This window comes from Balaenoptera borealis (assembly GCF_965194805.1).
Source record: "Balaenoptera borealis genome assembly, chromosome: 10".
In the NCBI taxonomy this organism is placed as follows: domain Eukaryota; kingdom Metazoa; phylum Chordata; class Mammalia; order Artiodactyla; family Balaenopteridae; genus Balaenoptera; species Balaenoptera borealis.
This window is the reverse complement of record NC_138874.1, coordinates 100,322,128-100,328,127: the sequence shown is the minus strand read 5'-3', so window position 1 is coordinate 100,328,127 and position 6,000 is coordinate 100,322,128.

The window sequence follows — 6,000 nt, the reverse complement described above, 5'->3', positions numbered from 1 at the left end:
AAAATATTAAAAGCAGCAAGGGAAAATCAACAAATAACATACAAGGGAATCCCCATAAGGTTAACAGCTGATCTTTCAGCAGAAACTCTGCAAGCCAGAAGGGAGTGGCAGGACATATTTAAAGTGATGAAACGGAAAAACCTACAGCCAAGATTACTCTACCCAGCAAGGATCTCATTCAGATTCAATGGAGAAATTAAAACCTTTACGGACACGCAAAAGTTAAGAGAATTCAGCAGCACCAAACCAGCTTTCCAACAAATGCTAAAGGAACGTATCTAGGCAGGAAACACAAGAGAAGGAAAAGACCTACAGCAACAAACCCCAAACAATTAAGAAAATGGTAATAGGAACATACATATAGATAATTACCTTAAATGTAAATGGATTAAATGCTCCAACCAAAAGACATAGACTGGCTGAATGGATATGAGAACAAGATCCGTCTATATGCTATCTACAAGAGACCCACTTCAGACCTAGGGACACATACAGACTGAAAGTGAGGGGATGGAAAAAGATATTCCATGCAAATGGAAATCAAAAGAAAGCTGGAGTAGCAATTCTCATACCAGACAAAACAGACTTTAAAACAAAGAGTATTACAAGAGACAAAGAAGGACACTACATAATGATCAAGGGATCAATCCAAGAAGAAGATAAAACAATTGTAAATATTTATGCACCCAACATAGGAGCACCTAAATACATAAGGCAAATGCTAACAGCCATAAAAGGGGAAATCGACACTAACACAATCATAGTAGGGGACTTTAACACCCCACTTTCACCAATGGCCAGATCAACCAAAATGAAAATAAATAAGGAAACACAAGATTTAAATGATACATTAAATAAGATGGACTTAATTGATATTTATAAGACATTCCATCCAAAAACAACAGAATACACTTTCTTCTCAAGTGCTCATGGAACATTCTCCAGGATAGATCATATCTTGGGCCACAAATCAAGCCTTGGTAAATTTAAGAAAATTGAAATCACATCAAGTATCTTTTCCGACCACAATGCTATGAGATTAGATATCAATTACAGTAAAAAATCTGTAAAAAATACAAACACATGGCGGCTAAACAATACACTACTAAATAACCAAGAGATCACTGAAGAAATCAAAGAGGAAAACAAAAAATACCTAGAAACAAATGACAATGAAAACATGATGACCCAAAACCTATGGGATGTAGCAAAAGCACTTCTAAGAGGGAAGTTTATAGCAATACAATCCTATCTCAATAAACAACAAACATCTCAAATAAACAACCTAACCTTACACCTAAAGCAATTAGAGAAAGAAGAACAAAAAAACCCCAAAGTTGGCAGAAGGAAAGAAATCATAAAGATCAGATCAGAAATAAATGAAAAAGAAATGAAGGAAACCATAGCAAAGATCAATAAAACTAAAAGCTGGTTCTCTGAGAAGATAAACAAAATTGATAAACCATTAGCCAGACTCATCAAGAAAAAAAGGCAGAAGACTCAAATCAATAGAATTAGAAATGAAAAAGGAGAAGTAACAACTGACACTGCACAAATACAAAGGATCATGAGAGATTACTACAAGCAACTCTATGCCAATAAAATGGACAACCTGGAAGAAATGGACAGATGCTTAGAAAAGCACAACCTTCTGAGACTGAACCAGGAAGAAACAGAAAATATAAACAGACCAAACACAAGCACTGAAATTGAAACTGTGATTAAAAATCTTCCAACAAGCAAAAGCCCAGGACCAGATGGCTTCACAGGCGAATTCTATCAAACATTTAGAGAAGAGCTAACACCTATCCTTCTCAAACTCTTCCAAAATATAGCAGAGGGAGGAACACTCCCAAACTCATTACACGAGGCCACCATCACCCTGATACCAAAACCAGACAAAGACGTCACAAAGAAAGAAAACTACAGACCAATATCACTGATGAACATACATGCAAAAATCCTCAACAAAATACGAGCAAACAGAATCAACAGCACATTAAAAGGATCATACACCATGATCAAGTGGGGTTTATCCCAGGAATGCAAGGATTCTTCAATATACGCAAATCAATCAATGTGATACACCATAGTAACAAATTGAAGAAGAAAATCCATATGATGATCTCAATAGATGCAGAAAAAGCTTTTGACAGAATTCAACACCCATTTATGATAAAAACCTCCAGAAAGTAGGCATAGAGGGAACTTACCTCAACATAATAAAGGCCATATATGACAAATCCACAGTCAACATCGTTCTCAATGGTGAAAAACTGAAACTATTTCCTCTAAGATCAGGAACAAGACAAGGTTTTCCACTCTCACTACTATTATTCAACATAGTTTTGGAAGTTTTAGCCACAGCAATTAGAGAAGAAAAAGAAATAAAAGGAATCCAAATCAGAAAAGAAGAAGTAAAGCTGTCACTGTTTGCAGATGATGATACTGTGTATGTATGATACTATACATAGAGAATCCTAAGGATGTTACCAGAAAACTACTAGAGCTAATCAATGAATTTGGTAAAGTAGCAGGATACAAAATTAATGTACAGAAATCTCTTGCATTCCTATACACTAATGATGAAAAATCTGAAAGAGAAATTAAGGAAACACTCCCATTTACCACTGCAAAAAAAAGAATAAAATACCTAGGAATAAACCTACCCAAGGAGACAAAGACCTGTGTGTAGAAAAGTATAAGATACTGATGAAAGAAATTAAAGATGATACAAACTGATGGAGAGATATACCACGTTCTTGGATTGGAAGGATCAACATTGGGAAAATAACTATAAAGCAATCTACAGATTCAATGCAATCCCTATCAAACTACCAATGGCATTTTTCACAGAACTAGAACAAAATATTGCACAATTTATATGGAAACACAAAAGACCCCGAATAGCCAAAACAATCTTGAGAAAGAAAAATGAAGCTGGAGGAATCAGGTTCCCTGACTTCAGACTATACTACAGTAATTAAGACAGTATGGTATTGGCACAAAAACAGAAATATAGATCAATGGAACAGGATAGAAAGCTCAGAGATAAATGCACGCACATATGGTCACCTTATCTTTGATAAAGGAGGCAAGAATATACAATGGAGAAAAGACAGCCTCTTCAATAAGTGGTGCTGGGAAAACTGGACAGTTACATGCAAAAGAATGAAACTAGAACACTCCCTAACACCATACACAAAAATAAATTCAAAATGGATTAAAGACCTAAATGTAAGGCCAGACACTATAAAACTCTTAGAGGAAAACATAGGAAGAACACTATTTGACATAAATCACAGCAAGATTCTTTTTGATCCACCTCTTGGAGAGATGGAAATAAAAACAAAAATAAACAAATGGGACCTAATGAAACTTAAAAGCTTTTGCATAGCAAAGGAAACCATAATCCAGATGAAAAGACAACCCTCAGAATGGGAGAAAATATTTGCAAACGAAGTAACTGACAAAGGATTAGTCTCCAAACTATACAAGCAGCTCATGCAGCTCAATATCAAAAAAACAAACAACCCAATCCAAAAATGGGCAAAAGATCTAAATAGACATGTCTTCAAGGAAGATATACAGATTTCCAACAAAAATATGAAAAGATGTTCAACATCACTAATCATTAGAGAAATGCAAATCAAAACTACAATGAGGTATCATCTCACACCAGTCAGAATGGCCATCATCAAAAAATCTACAAACAATAAATGCTGGAGAGGGTGTAGAGAAAAGGGAACCCTCTTGCACTGTTGGTGGGAATGTAAATTGATACAGCCACTATGGAGAACAGTATGGAGGTTCCTTAAAAAACTAAAAATAGGACTACCATAAGACCCAGCAATCCCACTACTGGGCATATACACTGAGAAAACCATAATTCAAAAAGAGTCACATACACAATGTTCATTGCAGCTCTATTTACAATAGCCGGGACATGGAAGCAACCTATGTGTCCATCAACAGATGAATGGATAAAGAAGATGTGGCACATATATACCATGGGAATATTACTCAACCATAAAAAAACCCAATATTGAGTTATTTGTAGTGAGATGGTTGGACCTAGAGTCTGTCATACAGAGAGAAGTAACTCAGAAAGAGAAAAACAAATACCGTATGGTAACACATATCTATGGAATCTTAAAAAAAGAAGAAAAAATGGTTCCAATGAACCTAGGGGCAGGACAGGAATAAAGATGCAGACGTAGAGAATGGACTTGAGGACACAGGGAAGGGGGAGGGTAAGCTGGGACGAAGTGAAAGAGCAGCATTGACATATATACACTACCAAATGTAAAATAGATAGCTAGTGGGAAGCAGCTGCATCGCAAGGGGACATCAGCTCGGTGCTTTGCGACCACCTAGAGGAGTGGGATAGGGAAGGTGGGAGGGAGACACAAGAGGGAGGGGACATGAGGATATATGTATACATATAGCTGATTCACTTTGTTATATAGCAGAAACTAACCATTGTAAAGCAATTATACTCCAATAAAGATGTTAAAAAAAATTTTTTTTAAATCAAGGATCTTTTGTCTAAAAATAAATCCCTGGACATGAAATCATATACCCACTTTAAACATATAAATCTACTCCTCTGATGCTATGTCAATTGCATTGCCTACAGATACTGTTAGTTTATGAAGCATCGCATGGAACAAAAATATGTGGCAACTGATTGAATGGGAACATTTTGTGAGAATAATATTTTTGTTCCCATGCAGCAACATTTCTATTAAATAGCTTCTAAATATGTAAAAAGAAAAAAACCCTCAGATTGGCAATAGAATACCCTAAGGAGTCTAGAAAGCCTGTAAACCAGCAATATTACTTTATAATGAAAAACAGATATGAGTGATATTGTTTCTTCATGTTTCTTCTCTTTTTTTTTTTTTTAAGCCAAAGAAAGGTTGTTCTTATTTATTTATTTAGGATGCATTGGGTCTTTGTTGCTGCGTGTGGACTTTCTCTAGTTGCAGCGAGCAGGGGCGACTCCTCCTTGCGGCATGCGGGCTTCCCATTGCGGTGGCTTCTCTTGTTGCAGAGCATGGGCTCTAGGCACGTGGTTTTTAGCAGTCGTGGCACTTGGGCTCGGTAGTTGTGGCTCACAGGCTCTAGAGCACAGGCTCAGTAGTTGTGGCACATGGGCTTAGTTGCTCCATGCCATGTGGGATCTTCCCAAACCAGGGATCGAACCCCTGTCCCCTGCATTGGCAGGCAGATTCCTAACCACTGCGCCACCAGGGAAGTCCCACGCCCTCCTTCTTTTGGCAATCGTTTTCTTTCTAAATATATGTCCAATAAATCACATGCTCTGATTCACCCACAGCCCTGGGTCAGAGGCAGTCGTTTATACAAAAGGACAGTTGGTCACTCACAGAACTATGTCTCCCGTGTGTTTGGGAACTAAACCATCATTCCGAACATCAGTGGTCTGGCTCCTTAGGACTCAAGAGGTCTAGTCTGGCATCTAGTTTAGGATTGCTCCCAAAGTTCAGCCCTGAGAACTGAAAGTACCAAAGCCAAGGAAACCGTAATGTTCATAGAAGTCACCTAGGTATCTTGCTAAATGAAACTTCTGGTCCAGAAGGTCTGGGGTGGGACCTAAGATCCAGCATTTCTAACAAAACTCTCGGTGATTCTTTGTGGCTGGTCCTCCTATCATGCTTTGAATAGTAAGATATTAAAATAGTTTCAGAGAGTCCAAAGTTGACCTGTCTGCCTGCATCTGTAGATGGTTTGAGATTTCTTTTTTTCTTTCCCCTTTTCTTTTTTTAACCATCCTAATGAGGAGCCCCTAATAATCAAGAAACAAATTTATTTTATTAATTTGCAAAGTTGTTAAACCAGTTGTTCTCCACAAGATACGTTACATTTCAGGTCTCTGTTCGTTCAAAAGCTCACTTTGAAAAACACATTTTGCCATACATTTTCATTTGAACAAGTGCCAAGATGCCAAGGAATCTACAATGTAGATTTTAAATCTAA